The sequence below is a fragment of the Lissotriton helveticus genome, chromosome 3_1 (genome assembly GCF_964261635.1).
Source record: "Lissotriton helveticus chromosome 3_1, aLisHel1.1, whole genome shotgun sequence".
Taxonomy (NCBI): Eukaryota; Metazoa; Chordata; class Amphibia; order Caudata; family Salamandridae; genus Lissotriton; species Lissotriton helveticus.
The window spans coordinates 833,389,775-833,407,452 of record NC_136061.1 but is presented as its reverse complement, the minus strand read 5'-3'; positions in this window follow the sequence as shown (position 1 = coordinate 833,407,452).

Sequence of the window (17,678 nt, the reverse complement as noted above, 5' to 3'; positions counted from 1 at the left end):
TTCCAGGCAACAAAAATTAGGTAGCTTACTGACTTTCTCGCTTAGCCCTCAATAAACATATTGAGGAAAGTACAGAAGAGTTCAAAATTTTGCACGTAACCATTCTGGCCATTTTAAAAGAGGAAAGGAATAGCCTCATTTCTATAGATGTCACCTTGAGAAAGGTTAGAGAAAACATTGTTAAGGGTTTGCCCAAGAAATATAGCGTCATTCCTGCTGAATTACAACCTTTTTCGAACGTCAGAGATGAACTGTCGATTGCATGGATCAATGTATTCAAAGCAGTCAAGATAATTCCCCCGGAAGAACTCAGGATGTGCATCAGTGAAATAACTCATGAGGGCCATCTAGGAAGGAGCCATACAAAAAGCAAGCTTCACTCAGGATATTGGTTTCCTGGAATTGACACTTTTATAGAGAACTTGGTCAAAGGGTGCCATGCTTGTGGACTCAGCGACAAAATTAAAAGCACATGGAAAACACCGCTGGAACCTGTTCATGTTCCAATTAAGGCAATGGAAAAATTAGGCATGGACATTATTGGCCCCCTACAAATGCCAGGTCTGCAAGAGAGGTTCATTATAGTGTTAGTAGACTACTTTTCCAAATGGATCACTCTAAAATTTGTAAATAAGGTAGACACCAATACAATTAAACTTTTCCTATCTGATGTTTTTGCTAATGAAGGCATTCCTCATACGCTCATTACTGACAATGGGGTGCAGTTGTTTTCTGGGGAAATTAAAGAATTTCTGATCAGTTTGGCCATAAAACACATTTGCACTCCATTATATTGTCCTTGTGCAAATGGTTTGGTGGAACGCTGCAACAGAATAATCAAAGAGTCTCTTCAATTGGCTATGGTTGCACACAAACCCATTATTCAGTCCATTAAAGACACTATCTGGTCATATCACATCACGCCCAACAGTGTGACTGATTACTCACCTTTTTGTCTTCTAAGAGGACGAAAACCAGGATCCAAACTTACACCCAACTGGTTATTTGAAGACAACTCAATTGTAAGGGACAACGTATTGACCAAGGAAAGAATTGTGTGCCATCAGAATAAATACAAACAAGCATATGATCACAGATGGGGAGCCAAGTCACTTGATTGGGAAGAAGGTCAACTGGTCCTAGTCAAAAGACCTCACAATAGTGCTCACAGGTACAATAAATACTATGGCCCTGCTAGAATAAAGAATGTCAAGAAAAATGTGGTCACTATGTCTGACGGTAGAATGTGGAGCATGGACAGATTAGTACCATGTTCAGAGCAGAGTAGTGGTAAAAGTTGGATGAGAGGGCCAAGATGCGAACGAATTTGCCGGAAGTTAAACGCTGTGACAGAATTGTGAGATCACCCAAGTGGCATGGAGACTATGTCATGAAATAATCTGTGATGGGTTCATATCAGTTCAATTGTTCTTATGCCATAAACTAATTGTGATGGGTTCATATCAGTTACTTTCTTATATGTTCTGATTGGGTTTTTCCATCCATATCTTCTTTTCTTTTCACTTTTCTCCAGTTGCCTTCTCATTGTTTTTCCACCTCTCTCCTTCCTCCCTCTTCACCCTTGGGGAAGGAGGTGTGTTATAATCTCTCTTCACTTTCTTTGTCTCATCCTTGCTCTCTCTCTCCTAACTTTCCCTGTCCTCCTTTTCCTCCTCTTGGTACGCTCCACCCCCTTCCCACATGCATGGTACTGCCTGAGAACATTTACGGGAGTGCACCTTAGAATGTTCACACTGCTGGCTGAGGAGCGCTAGGCTTGGCAGTTTGAGGAATTTTCTATCTGATAAACCTACATTTTCTAAATCTTTTGCCTCCTGGACATATATTAACAGAGAGTTTGATAGGTGTAGATGCTGAAGAAGATATGGAAGATAGTAGTACTGAGAAGTTTGAAGAAGAAATGATGAAATTTAACGTAATGTGATGTGAAAGACCAGACTATGGGGCCCATTAGGATGAAGGGCAGATTGCCCCCGCCAGGCTGGCGGTAGCCACCGCCGGCCTGGCGGGGGCAATCCGCCCGCCGCTTTTCCGCCCCGGTCGCCTTGTGTCCGGGGCAGAAAAGGATTAATATGGTGGCGGTGTCTAATAGACACCTCCAGCCATATTATGATGGGCCCAATCTGATGCCATTCGCCACGAAAAGGCATGCGGTCTTCACTCTGGGGGCCCTCTGTGGGTACCCAGAGTGAAGGAGAGGTGGGGGTGCACACGGGGGGTACCTGTGGTACCCCCCAGCACTTGCATACACAAAGCAGCAGGCACAGCACGGTGCCTGCCGCTTCGTGTATGCAAATGCATGCATACATTTTTAACATTGTGGCGGGCGGTGCAGTGAGCACCGTCGGCCACAATGTTACAAATGAGGGATGCGCCCACCACTGTGGCGGGCACATCCTAATGCACACATCGGGACCCCTGCTCATAAGGCTGGCGGTCCCTCTTTCCGATGGAATGGGGGTGGAATGGGGGCCTATGTTTGTATTTGTTGTTGACGAACTCACTATAAAAATCAAACTAGGAATGTTGATCTGTATTTAGAAAGTGAACAAGAAAACAATGATAAGTGGAAGGAATTTGCAACTTATTTGTTGGCAGAAGATTGCTTTGATTTGTGAAGTGATCAAAGTATTTGTAAATATTGTTATACAAAATTGCCAGCTAGAGCTGTACATAATAACCTAGAGTTGGTAGGTATTCCTCCAGAACTGGTAGATTTAAATACTTATGAGTCCCTTCTGATTGAATCTGTGCACCCGTTTCATGCTATTGTTCATATGGAGCCTAAACCAGGAAACTTGCCTCCCACAGATTTACAAAGAGGATTAAAAGGAAGAGTTGTGTATTTAACTTAAGTTTAAGTTTAAGTTTAAAATATTTATTAAGCGCAGCATACACCTGAGCGGTTTCTTGGCGCTGAGATAGCAGACAGCCAGCTGGGCAGAATCAGTCGCAAGACATAGACTGAAAAGGCGAGCAGAGCTTAAGACAGAAAAGCCTGAGTGAATAAAAATGTCTTCAATGCTTTACGGAAACTGGAATACTGGGTGAGGGACCTAAGGTGGAAGGGGAGAGAATTCCAGAACATGGGGGCAAGAGTGGAAAATTTCGAGCCGCCCTGTTTTTTTTTCCGGTAGCGAGGGACTGCTAAAAGATGTTGTGCCGAGGAGCGGAGGTCTCTGCCAGGGACATAAGCTTTGATGGCTGAAGATATGAAGAGAGGGGCCAGGCCCGTCCTGGCCTGAAACGCCATGCAGCCTAATTTGAACAAGGCGCGTTCCCGAACGGGAAGCCAGTGGAGGGTCTTCAAGAGGGGAGAGGTATGATGAAATTTGGGGAGACCGAAGGCAAGGCGGGCCGCCTGGTTCTGCACCAGTTGCAGTTTGCGCCGGCTGTACTGAGGGATGCCATTGAACAGGATGTTCCCGTAGTCCAGGCGGGACAGGACCAGTGCGGACATAATTAGTTTAAGTGCAGAGAAAGAAAAAAAACGAGAAATAGAGCGGATAGTACGGAGAGTAAGAAAGCAGGAAGAAACCACCGAACCAATCTGGGAGTGCATAGTGAGTTTGTCATTTAGCTTGATGCCAAGAGTCTTAACAGAGGGAGCTGGGGTAGGAGGAGAACCAAAGGAGGGGGGCCAAAATAGAGAATTCCAGGGACTGGAGCAACCACCCGTAACCACAAGTTCCGTCTTTAGACTTTAGATTTAAAGAAAAATATTGAAACTATTGGTGTAGAGAAATAGAAAACTAAACCTGTAGTTATTCTAGTTAATGGTGTTCCTCTGAAGAGTCGGAAAATATGGCAAGAATTAGTAGATGTGAGCAAAGTGCAAAAGGCTACGTTATATCTCATAAAAATAATTTTTACTTCAAAATGTGTATGTGGAAGAAGAAGAAATAGTTTTAGGAGATGATAGTGAAATTTCAAGCGGCCAAATTGAAAAAGTGGACATCTCCAAAAGTGAAGAAATGTATGAGCATTATAGTGTACATCATTTAAATTCAAAGGAAGTGATTGGAAATACTATTGAATTGTTCCAAATGAAGAAAGCGAGGGGACTTCCATGAGTGTTTGGGAAAAAAGTTTGGAAGCTCGTTGTTTTCCACAGCCCTTCCCCACTGGAAAAGGTGGACGATATGACGAAGGACCAGTACAGATTCCAGCATCAGAATATCGAACAACCAGATTTTACTCTGAAGATCCAAGATTTCGCCAAGGTATCCCATATATATTTCACCTTTTATTTCATCTTTTGTTTGAAAGTGACATGTCTGGACTTTCATATGCAACCAATCACATATTAAAAACAGGAGTTCATCTCCAACATGTTTCTCCAAAGGAATTCATGGACAAAGTACAACAGAGAGATGATAATTTAGAATCTCAATTGATTCATTTGATGGCGTGTCAAGCTGGTACTAATGAGTATTGGTATCGTCGTCATCGAGAAATTAAATGTATGTTAAGGAACTTAGGAACCCCTATGTGGTTTGCTACGCTAAGCTGTGCTGAATACGCATGGCCCATTTACTTGAATTTCTTCAAGAAGAAAATTCAAACATTAAAAACATTGAATTCAAGACACCAGGAGAATTGTGTTCCTTGGATCCTGAAAATGTGTGCAGATATTTTAATCATAGGTTTCAAGCTATGTTTTTTATCTGCAATAAAAAAATCCACCTCTTGGAGTAGTTATTGATTTCTTTTGGAGAGAGGAGTACCAAGCTAGAGGTGCTCCTCATATACAAATGCTTTTATGGGTCGAGGATGCATCCAAATTTGGAACTGAATCGGATGAGACTGTTTTATCTTTTATTAAAGACTATGTTTACATGTGCTATACCAAAACGGTAATACAAGTCAAAGGAAAAGTTGTATACAAAACGTCGATTTAGATTTCCACGTCCAGTAATATCCAAAGGAAGAGTCAACAGTTTCATGTCAGCAGTGAGGCATACTATCACTAGAAAATCTCCCAAAAATACTTACAATGTAAAAAGAAGTGAACAATCTAAGTATATTAATGATTATAATCCAGTGATATTGTCAATGTGGAATGCAAATATGGATATCCAGTATGTTGCAGATAATTCCATGGCTGTTGCTCGGTATGTTACGTCATACATACAAAAATCTGAAAAGATGGAGTTGAAAGAAATGTGGGAAGAAATTTTCCAAGAGAAGACTCTTAGTAACAAATTGTACAGCTTTAGTTTGAAGATGCTGTCCCATCGAGAGATTGGATTCTACGAATGTTCAGATAGGTTGACCTCGGCAAGTTTATATTCAAAGTCAAGAGGAATCATTTGGGTTAGTCTAGGTCTTGTTGCAACACGAAATTGAGTATTGAAATCTGTGCAAGAAATTGAATATTTAGCATTAAATGAACCGGAAAGCACATATATTGTTAAAACAAACATGATGGATACATACTATCCTATCTTGAAAACACATGACTCTATGAAGTACTGCAATATTACAGCTTACAGAGAACATAAATGAAACAGTGAAACATACCAAATGAAATCTGATTATTCACAGGAAACTCAGTTGCGAAACACCAGATAAAAGGGAATTTTACTATATAGCACTTCTGCAACTGTTCAAGCCTTGGCTTACTGAAATTGAATTACTTGGAGATTGTCAGTGCTACATAGATTATTTTAATGCATGTGAAGATAGCATTGAATGCAAAGTTTTTCCAAATTATCTCCCAATGTTGAATAAAGAAATTGAAAAAGAAGCTACTATTGCAGCTGAGATTGCTAGAGACAGTTCTCAAGATAGTCAAAGTTCTGCTCCACTGAGTCAAGATCCACTAGGACAACCAATTCCTGAAAATGAAGCAGCAAATGCCATGAGTGAACTTGAAACAGCAATGCATCAAGCTCAACAGGATATCATGGACTTAAGAAACTTAGAAGAACAACTAAATATTGAACAGAAAGAAATATATCAGCAAGTTACACAACATATCGACCATGGTTTACTTCATGAGAATAAAGAATACAACTGCACATCTTTTAAACCTATTCAAATGTATATCAGTGGTCAAGCTGGTACATGAAAACTTTTCTGAATTAAAGTTTTGATCAGTTATCTGCAGAAAACCACTGAATCATATTTATCTTGTCTTGTAACCACTCCAACCGGGTGAGCAGCACACAACGTTAAAGAGATTACATTACATTGTTTACTAATGCTTCCTGTTGAACATGAAAACAAGTTGGAATGTCACAAGCTTTCTGGAGAAGTTTGTTTGGAAGTTTCAAGCGTCCTAAAGAGAATGAAACTTCTGATCATTGATGAGGTGAGCATGGTCTCAAACTTAATGCTTGCCTTTGTACTTTTAAGAATGCAGCACATTTTTAAAACAGAATATGATGTGCTATTTGGAGGAAAACATGTGAAAGTTTTCGGCAATCTACTGCAACTTACTCCTGTAAAAGGTCAACCAGTTTTTAAAACACTTGTGCATGAAGACACCAGGAAATCTTTGGGAAATATTGGAAATGTCAACATTTGGTCATATTTTGAATACCAAGAAGTTTGTAGTTACAGACTTGTTTCCAAATGAAACTGTTGCTCCAGAAATAATATACAAAAACATTGGAGAACGTAATTCTATATTCTGCCTAATGCCAACACTGTGAGAGTGTTCTACATTCAATAAAAAACTTTTAAAGCTGGAAAAACAACAAATAATAAAAATGGAAGCCATTGATAAAATGGAACACAAAGGAATGACTATTATTTTGACTGAAAAATTAAAAACAAAATTGGATTAATTGGAAAAATCTATATCTAAGACTGCAAGTTTAGAAAATAATTTATATGTATGTGAATACTGTTGGGTAATTTTACGGCATAATTTGGATGCGGAAAAAGGTTTAGTAAATGGAGCAATGGGAAAAGTTGTTGATTTTGTTAATTATCATTGGAGATGGAATTGAATTTATGATGATTAAATTTGATCAGATTGAAGATGTAAACAGATTGGACGTTGTTCTGTTCGTTTTTTGCTTGTTAAAGACTTGTACGTTCGTAGAAAACAGTTTCCTCTTTCTTTAGCATATGCGATGACCATTCGTAAATATCAAGGTTTATATGTAGACAGTGCTTTGGTAAACATTGGAAGTACTGTGTTTAAAGAGGGAATGGCATATGTTGCATTGTCCCGAGTCAGAACTTTATCTGGATTGTATTTGATTGATTTCGATGAGAGAAAGATTAGTGCAGATGCAAATTGTGTAAGAGAGTATAATCAGTTAGGAAGACTGTATGCCCCCAATTTAGGTGAATATCCTGTATATTAAAAGCGTGTAGTATGTTGAAAACAAACATATGAGAAACTCTGTAGTGAGGTTGGAAATAAGAAAAAAAATCAAGAGAATGTTCACGTTTCAAACAAAAAAAAACAGTGTTGAAGATAATGTAGGATTTCAGTTTAAAAATAGTTCAGGTATCAACTGCCATGCTAATGTAGTAGTGAACGTCGTTTTACTAGAAAATATCCAACAACAAATTATGGAGAATCGAGAAAGAAGGGTTTGTTCTTTGTTGCATTCTATTTTTGAAAACTTGACAACAGATAAAACTAAAATCCAAACTTTTTCTGGCATTCGGAATCTTCTGGACATATGTTCTGGTTCTTCACAATTTACACTTAATGTACAGCAAGATACTCAAGAATTTCTTATGTTTATGCTTGCAGTATTGTAAGACGAAGGAATACAAATTGAAAATCTGTTTGGACTTCATTACCGATAGGAACATGAATGTGAAAATTGTACATTACCTTCTTCCTCTAAAATAAACACAGAAAGATTCATATATTTGACAAATCCAGATTGTAAAACAGTGTCTTTTTATAAATTAGTAAAATCAGCAAACCAAAATATAGAACGTAGTCACTGCAAATCTGAAATGTTATCAACATCATTTATAGAAACATTTGGACAATATGTCATTTTAATGATACAACCAATATTAAAAATGTTGTGGCAAGTCAACTGTCAATTTCAGGAAGAACTTTCAAAGCAGTGGCAATTACTTTCCATTATGGACCTTCTATAACATCTGGACACTATACTGTGTACTTAAAGTGCAGTAAAGGATGGACACATTGCAATGATGCCCATTTGCTATTCAAATAGCGGTTGCCTAATGAATTACCAAGTTCATACCTAATATTTTTGATGCCAAAGTTCTGAGAACATCATTCGGCCTATTGAGAAGATGTCAACATGAATTAAAGAGATTATTTTAAATATTTTCAACACAAACAATTTTGGAAATAACATTCGGCCTATAGGGAAGATATCAAGAATTGCTGATTCAATTATCGTTTCTGTTCTTTGATATAGTATTTAGAAGATTGTTTTAGAAGGAAGCATTTCATATATTTGATCTTTTTATTATATGCAATGTTATGGAGGGTGTTTATTTTAAGAAAAGTAAACAGATAGTTGAGTTTGTTGTAAATATTTTGAACACATTTGTTTGTTTTTAACAATCTCATCAATTTTATTTTTTTGCCCACTGTAATATGATGATCAATATTGAAATCACTGTGTATGGTGAAATTCAATAGAATCTGAAAACAGCAAAAAAGGAAACTGTATTATAATAATATAATATTGTAATTGTACAATTATGTTGTCTTCTTAAAACTATAATATTATATGTTATAATATATATTTTTTCTTCTCTTTTACAGACCCATATTCCAAAGTTTGAAACTTTTTTTAAATTTAGATTATAAAAAAGGACTGAAAGAATTGTTGGAATGACTTTCATATCCACTATAAAAAGGGTAAGATTAAGTAACCCAAGCACTACCCATGCGGGACTACATTCACCTGTGCACTTCCCATACAATTCTTTAACCGCCTAGACACTGCTCATTCACTCCTTCAATTACCCAGGTAGTACCCATGCACTTCTCTAATCACCCAGCCAGCACCATGTACTTATCTAATCACTGCCAAAACCCAAGCACTTATAAATTCGCCACACACTCTACTTGCAACACTCTAATTATCCACTCACTACCCATGCACTCATACAATGACCCATGCACTAACTCATGTACTGCTACAATCCCCTGACTACTATCCATGCAGTCCAGCCATCTCCCTGTCACTACCCATGCACTCCTCCAATCACCCAGCCAGCATTATGTACTTAACCAAGCACTCCGCCAAATCCTAAGCACTTATAAATTCACCATGCACTCTCCTTGCAGTACTCTAATAATCCAGTCAGTACCCATGTACTCATGCAATGACCCATGCACTTACTCATGCGCTGCTACAATCCCCCGAGCACTACCCATGCAGTCCAGCTATTGCCCTGTCACTACTCATGCACTTCTCCAATCACCCAGCCAGCACCATATTCTTATCCAATCACTCTGCCAAAGCCCAAGCACTTATAAATTCACCATGCACTCTCCTTGCAGCACTCTAATCATCTAGACACTACACATGTACTCATGCAATGACCCAGGCACTAACTCATGCACTGCTACAATCCCCTGATCACTACCCATGCAGTCCAGACATCTCCCTGTCACTGCCCATGCACTGCCCATGCACTGCCCATGCACTCCTCCAATCACCCAGACAGTACCATGTACTTATCCAATCACTCTGCAAAAACAATAGCACTTATAAATTCACCATGCACTCTCCTTGCAGCACTCTAATCATCTAGACACTACACATGTACTCATGCAATGACCCAGGCACTAACTCATGCACTGCTACAATCCCCTGATCACTACCCATGCAGTCCAAACATCTCCCTGTCACTGCTCATGCACTGCCCATGCACTGCCTGCACTCCTCCAATCACCCAGACAGTACCATGTACTTATCCAATCACTCTGCAAAAACCATAGCACTAAGCATGCACTGCTGCAATCACTTGTGCACTACCCATGCAGTTCTCCAATTACACAGGTACTGTGATGCACTCTTACAATCACCCATACATTACCGCAGTACTAATGCAATCTCCCAGTCATTACACATACACTTATATAATCATCCAAGCAATACCCATTCACTTTTCCAATCGCCCACACAATGTCCTCACTCTCATGCAATCACTCAGGTATTTTTTCTTTTTTTAACAATTGTAATTTATTTGTATTTTTTTAAACCTTGTTTCTTTTTTGTGTGTTTTTGATTTTTTTAGATTAGAGAAAAATGAAAAACAACAAACAAGCTGCTGACAAAAAGAAGAGCAGATTATAAAAAAGTAACAACATTTATGTGCTTTTATGGCAGCTGTTATAACATTGAGACATTGCTCTCCAATGCAGAGTTTAGTCTCACACTTCTTGCGAATAATTGCAGCTTAAAAAAAATCGGGAACAATGTGGGGCCTTGGCGCAGGAGGAACTTGCTGGAATGACGTATAAGGGGCATTTGGATCTCGTTCTACTGCCTCAGCAAGCTATCTCCTCCTCTCTTCTTTAGCCAGGTGATTCGGGTGTAGAAATTCCAAATGCTTCTCCATCCTGCTGGTCCCACATGAATACTTCTTCTCTGATCCTCTTGATAGTATATGTACGCATATGGTGCATGTAACTTTACAAGCGTACACCATTTTTTCTACCTCCGGAACAGAAAAAAATGCCCACACAATACTCTCCTTTCTCTTTTTGATGGGTTCAGCAATTTCTTCATCCTCTTCTAAATCCAAGGGGTCACTTGTTGAAGGATTAGAAGCCATATTGTTCGCAAAAATAAAATCAATCAACACACAAAAGTAGAAAAGAAGAGAGAATCAACAAACAGGTCTTCTCTCCAAGGTAGCCAAATAATAAGAGAAATATCACATGGATGGAACCTCCCTCTTATAAAATAAGAATGATTTAAACCAATCATATTCTTTCTTTTCCTGCTGACACACCGTCGCGTATGGTGCGCGCACCCATCGCTTACACATCGCGCACCTGTGAAATATTGTATACATAATTATAAACTATAAATAAATGTTCATACCATATTTTACAAAGGATATTAGTGAAAGTGTTTATACAGATCTGACATTTGAACTTTAGATTGTGAGATTTCACATTTTCAAAATACGCCGACCTCGTGACCCTGGTGAGATCCTGGCGCGACACAGGTGATCATACGGGGAGGGGCTGCTTACAGTACGCACATACGGCACACACTCGTGAAATTTCATATTGTTAATAGTATACTGAAAAAAATGGTTTATAAATAGTTTTCTAAATTAAAATACTCAAACACTAAAGCCAAAAAATGTATTAATAATTTCTTTAATGGTATTTCAAACTTTTCAAATTACCCCGAAGTCGCGACTGTGGCGCGACCCCCGCGCGATCCTGGCGTAACCCAGGAAATACATGCGGGGATGGGCCGCTTACAGTACGCGCATACGTCACGCACTCGTGAAATTTCATATTGTTAATAGTATACTGAAAAAAATGGTTTATAAATAGTTTTCTAAATTAAAATACTCAAACACTAAAGCCAAAAAATGTATTAATAATTTCTTTAATGGTATTTCACACTTTTCAAATTACGCCGAAGTCGCGACTGCGGCGCGATGCCGGTGTGACTTCTAAAATCTACGGTAGTGAGGTGCATGCAGTCATCGTGTTGGGTGCGCATAGGATGCACGACTTCTGTGAAATAATAAAAAAAACAATGAATATAGTCTTCTAAACTATAAATTATTCTCAACTTTTGTTTAATATATATATGTAGTCAATTAAAAAACCATAGGATTGATGCACATTATACTTACAAATTCTCATTTTCAAAACCTTTGAAACTCACTGAAAAAAAACATAGGTTCCAGGCTCGTTATAGTTAAAAATGAACATTTAAAAAACCTTTAAAATTCACTGAAAAAACCATGGGGCGTATTATCAAGCATGGCGTTATCATTATTACCGCTATGGAGGCAGAAACCCGCGGCTGCCCGCGCATGCCCATTTCTCACGAGAAATGCGTATGCGCGGGCGGCCGCTCATGCGCATTAGTATCCAAGACGGCGGCGCCGGCGGCGCGATGACAAGAGGGAGCCCTGGGGACGCAGAGGACAAGGTAAGTGGTTTTATATAATTCATTTTTAAGCTAATTTAAGCATTTAGGGAGGGCGGGAGGGAGGCGGGTGGCGCGTAGTGGGGCTACGCAAAGTGCGCAGGTGGGCGTCGTTTTTTGCCCACTTCGCGTAGCTTCACGAAGCCCCACTACGCCCACTACGCCCAGGGTTAGGGTAATGTTCAAATAACTATAACGTCCCTGAAACCTGCAGACGCCGAAACGCGTAAGGAAAAGGAGATATTTTGCGTTGCTGAGCCTGTGAATAAATGCCTTTTATCCGGCATTGGGCTTCATGTGGTGCCTTGACAGATGTTAAATGGTCGGGCTGCTCCATGCCTGGTGTACTGAGGCCGCCCGGTAGGGTGTAATGCTCCTATGCTCGGAGGCTGTTTGGAAATATATATATATATATATATATATTCACTGAAAAAACCATAGGTTATAGACCATATATAGTTAGGAATTAGCATTTACAAAACCTTGAAAATTCACTGAAGAAACCATAGGTTATAGACCATATATAGTTAGGAATTAGCATTTAAAAAACCTTATTTTACTCACACAAAACCATTGAAATTCCATATATAGTTAGTTGCACTAACTATATATCGCGCACCTGCAATCCACTGCTGATCATGTCACATATTACATCATTCATGACATGGTCAGTGACATCACTGATGACATCACTGATGACATCTCAAATGACATCACTGATGACATCACTGATGACATCTCATTTGACATCATTCTTGTGCTAATACGATAAACCTCTTCAGACTCTAATATAACCTTAGATACACTCAGTGTATACAGACACTCACACACTTCCACTCATCCATGGAGTTACTCACACACCCAGTCAGTCATGCAAAGAAACAATCTCATCTCCATTTCTTCAACTATACAGTTAAACACACCTTACTTATTGAAACATATACTAACACATATTTACTCTCTTATACAATCCCTGATACAAGTTCACAATGATCGATACAACCACTCACTCATTCGGTGGCTCTCATGCACAGTTATTTATATATGCCAACTCTCACATGTACTGTGTTTTACATATGTACTTACTATGACATGTAGCATTGAGATATCCATTCACTCATCAATACACTCATGCACACAGTCAACTGCCCATGTAGCTGTTTCCACATGCACTCTTGAACTCATACACCTAGTGAATAAACTGTTCACACATCTATGCATAGAGTCACACACCTTCCAGCCACCCCCACACAAACTCAATCTCCCATAGAAATACTTGGGCAAGCAATTAATAACACATATAGCCTCTCGTATAGCTAATGATCAACACATGCAGCAGTTTACAGAACAACAGACATAATGATGCACAAATTAAGACAGTTTAGTCACTAACCCATGCATTCAGTGAGACACATTTAATCACTCACTCATACAGTCAGTCACGCACCTACTAAATCCTTCATCCAGACACTTATACATCCACTCATTCTTCAATATGTAAGATATATTTTAACTTTACAGAAACATACAGTCACTGGATGTTGTCATCAGTGATGTCATCAGTGATGTCATTTGAGATGTCATCAGTGATGTCATCAGTGATGTCACTGACCATGTCATGAATGATGTAATATGTGACATGATCAGCAGTGGATTGCAGGTGCGCGATATATAGTTAGTGCAACTAACTATATATGGAATTTCAATGGTTTTGTGTGAGTAAAATAAGGTTTTTTAAATGCTAATTCCTAACTATATATGGTCTATAACCTATGGTTTTTTCAGTGAATTTTCAAGGTTTTGTAAATGCTAATTCCTAACTATATATGATCTATAACCTATGGTTTTTTCAGTGAATTTCAATGGTTTTTTAATAGCAAATATCATAAGCTGTCGAATGTCAAGTACGTGGTAAGTGAAAACATTTTCGTGTTTATGCACACTGATCTGCTTTGAATGGTGCCCCCCCCCCCTCATTTCTATTAGGAGTACTCTCTCTTTGCAGATAGTGAAAGGTAGTTAACGCAGGTCTTTGCCCCCATTGTAATCCGTCGTGCCTGCTTCTCTCTCCATTTGATTGATTGTTATCCAAGTATTTACTGTTTTAGAATTAGTTCTCTTTGGTTCATTCTCTATTTACAAACAAACACAGAGTCGCAATACTCTGTTCAGTCTTTGCAGATAACGAAAAATCGTGTAAAAAAAAAAGAAAAGGAATCGAGCAAAATCAGTAGGCCACTAATGGGATCTCTTTTTGACCTCGCTAAAATAGAAACATTAGGAACAACCCCTCATGACAAATACAAAACTAGTGAGATGAACTGAACTCCACACAATGATGGCTGCAAAACAACTCGGCTCCGCCACCCACCCCGCCCAAAATAACGATAAAGAACGGCTGCCATGATTGGTTGCGGAATGACCACGACGGAGCTACGAAATGGTGCTGCTCTCATGCTAACCCCAGCTTTAGTCTGAAACATCCAGAAACACTGTAGACTACCAATTCGATCAGTTCCGGTAGCGCCCCAATGTAACCCGGTAGAGAAGAACTAGCTCTCCCCTCTTTGACTGATGGTTCTTGTTGCCTGTCCCTTCTGTTGTCATTTAACAGAACTATTTAGCCTGCTGAAAGGGGTTGTGTTCCGACCGCTGGTTGGTGGAGACATTTTGACTATATTCTGTACCTGCGTTGTCGCGTAATGCGTCATATGACGCGCCGCGTTAGCGCATCCGGAAGTCATCCGGGGCGCGCAGCGCGTAACGTAAGCATAACAAGTCATGTGACTTGTTAATAAAACTTTTCATTGGTTCATTTTACTTTTCTTATTGTAATGATGAAAGGCTTGGTCATATGACCTAAAAATTACGCTTTTCATTACTTCCGAACATTATTTTTTCTTAAATATATGTTATAATGTTCCAGGCTAATGTACTTTCCCGGAAATTTTACAACTGTCCTGCAAGTAAAATATATTCTTTTTTCGAGAAAAAGAGCGTTTCTTCGTCCCATGACGGAGCCGTTGAGCAAAAGAGGGTCGACCTGCTGTCTTAGTCGCCGATACGCCTGAATATGAGATTCTTATCGATCACTTTATGTTGCAGGAATAGAAAACACAACAGCCCTTGACCATTTATCTTTACTGCGTTCCTTCGTATTATACCTTTTACCCTTCATGTAATTGGTCTGCTTTATTTCACTTGCCTTTTAATGATTCTAAAACAGTCACTATTATTAAAAACTTTACCAATGTATATACTACTACCATGTTTTCTTTTAAAAACCTTTATTGAGAAAATTTCATTATACAAATACGAGCCTATAACCACGTGGGCCTGCCACAGAGCAAACTGTAATCGTATATGATGAATAGACATTTACACTGTAGAGGAACGTAACGGGCGGGCCATTAGGTTGCAAGAACTAAGGTGTCTAACAGTTACGGAATCGGTGGACGTACATTTTATAATTAAAATACGACAGGGCCAGTTACAATAAAATTATCTAGATATACATTTGCGGGCAAGTACCATGGGTGACGTTAATTCGAACTTTCAACAGTACAGTAATCAATAACACATCAGAACTTAATATCAATAGGGATGTCGAAATATTCAATCAATTCTCGTCCCCGCCCGCCATGTGCTTCAAAACTGCATACGTATCTCGTGATTTCAAGGTTCTGCAACCAGTACACAACAAGGAGTTACGAGTCCCATTTATTCTGGCGCCATTTTGGGCGAGGACGGGCAGGTCCAGGATATAGTCAAAATGTCTCTACCAACCATCGACTATGATGATCTTCATATGCTGTATTTATTAGAGTAACACTCATCTGTCCACATGAAATTAATTTGCCACAATCTAAACATGTCATTTTAATCTTTCCAAAGTTCTTCTAAATATTTGGGACCGTTTCCCTTGCCTCTGAAGCTCTCAGTGCCACTTCTTTGATGAATGTACTAGCAGGTCAGGGGTTCTCCTCCAAATCTCTCTTTTATGCAGCACTATAATTAATTGGTGCCACCTCTCCATATGACGATGCATGGTATAGTTACCACAACTATATTTTTTTTCGGTTCCTCTGGAGAGTTCATCGTGGCAGATGAAGCGTGTAACGTACCGGGCATTTACCTTTTTTTGCATGTACAGGAAAGGAAAAAAAAATCGAGCGTCCGAGTTCTAAGGTGTCCCAGGGCCATTTTGGTGGACCAGGCCCAAATCCAAAGAACAGCCATCTCACAGGCTAATGGGGCGACCCACGCCGAGTTTCAGCATTGTAGTATGACCACACAAGTACAGCAACTTGCTAGACATCACCTCGGTGCCATCCGGATCTCGGCGCCCCACTGCAGATGAAGTGCCTCTCAACTATGAAACCACCACGGTGACATCCGGATCTTGGCGCGTTGTGCTGCCTTCGGCCTATTCGCACATCGGTCCGCTACTGACGCCATCTCACAGGCTAATGGGGCGACCCACGCCGAGTTTCAGCATTGTAGGATGACCACACCAGTACAGCAACTTGCTAGACATCACCTCGGTGCCATCCGGATCTCGGCGCCCCACTGCAGATGAAGTGCCTCTCAACTATGAAACCACCACGGTGACATCCGGATCTTGGCGCGTTGTGCTGCCTTCGGCCTATTCGCACATCGGTCCGCTACTGACGCCATCTCACAGGCTAATGGGGCGACCCACGCCGAGTTTCAGCATTGTAGGATGACCACACCAGTACAGCAACTTGCTAGACATCACCTCAGTGCCATCCGAATCTTGGCATCTCAACGCCTAGTGGTATCTTCCATACAAAAAATATTGTTACGCTGCCTTTGGCCCCATTCGCACATCAGTCCGCAACTTAGACACCACCTCGGTGCCATCCGGATCTTGGAATGTCAGCACCTTTTGGTGTCTTCTCGTCAGAAAATATTGTTGCGCTGCCTTTGGCCCCATTCGCACATCAGTCCGCTACTGACGCCATCTCACAGGCTAATGGGGCGCCCCACGCCGACTTTCAGCATTGTAGAATAACCACACCAGTACAGCAACTTGCTAGACATCACCTCGGTGCCATCCGGATCTCGGCGCCCCACTGCAGATGAAGTGCCTCTCAACTATGAAACCACCACGGTGACATCCGGATCTTGGCGCGTTGTGCTGCCTTCGGCCTATTCGCACATCGGTCCGCTACTGACGCCATCTCACAGGCTAATGGGGCGACCCACGCCGAGTTTCAGCATTGTAGGATGACCACACCAACTTGCTAGACATCACCTCAGTGCCATCCGAATCTTGGCATCTCAACGCCTAGTGGTATCTTCCATACAAAAAATATTGTTACGCTGCCTTTGGCCCCATTCGCACATCAGTCCGCAACTTAGACATCACCTCGGTGCCATCCGGATCTTGGCATCTCAGCGCCTTGTGGTGTCAGTCAGAAAATATTGTTGTGCTGCCTTCGGCCTATTCGCACATCGGTCCGCTACTGACGCCATCTCACAGGCCAACGGGGCGCCCCACGCCGACTTTCAGCATTGTAGGATGGCCACACCAGTGCG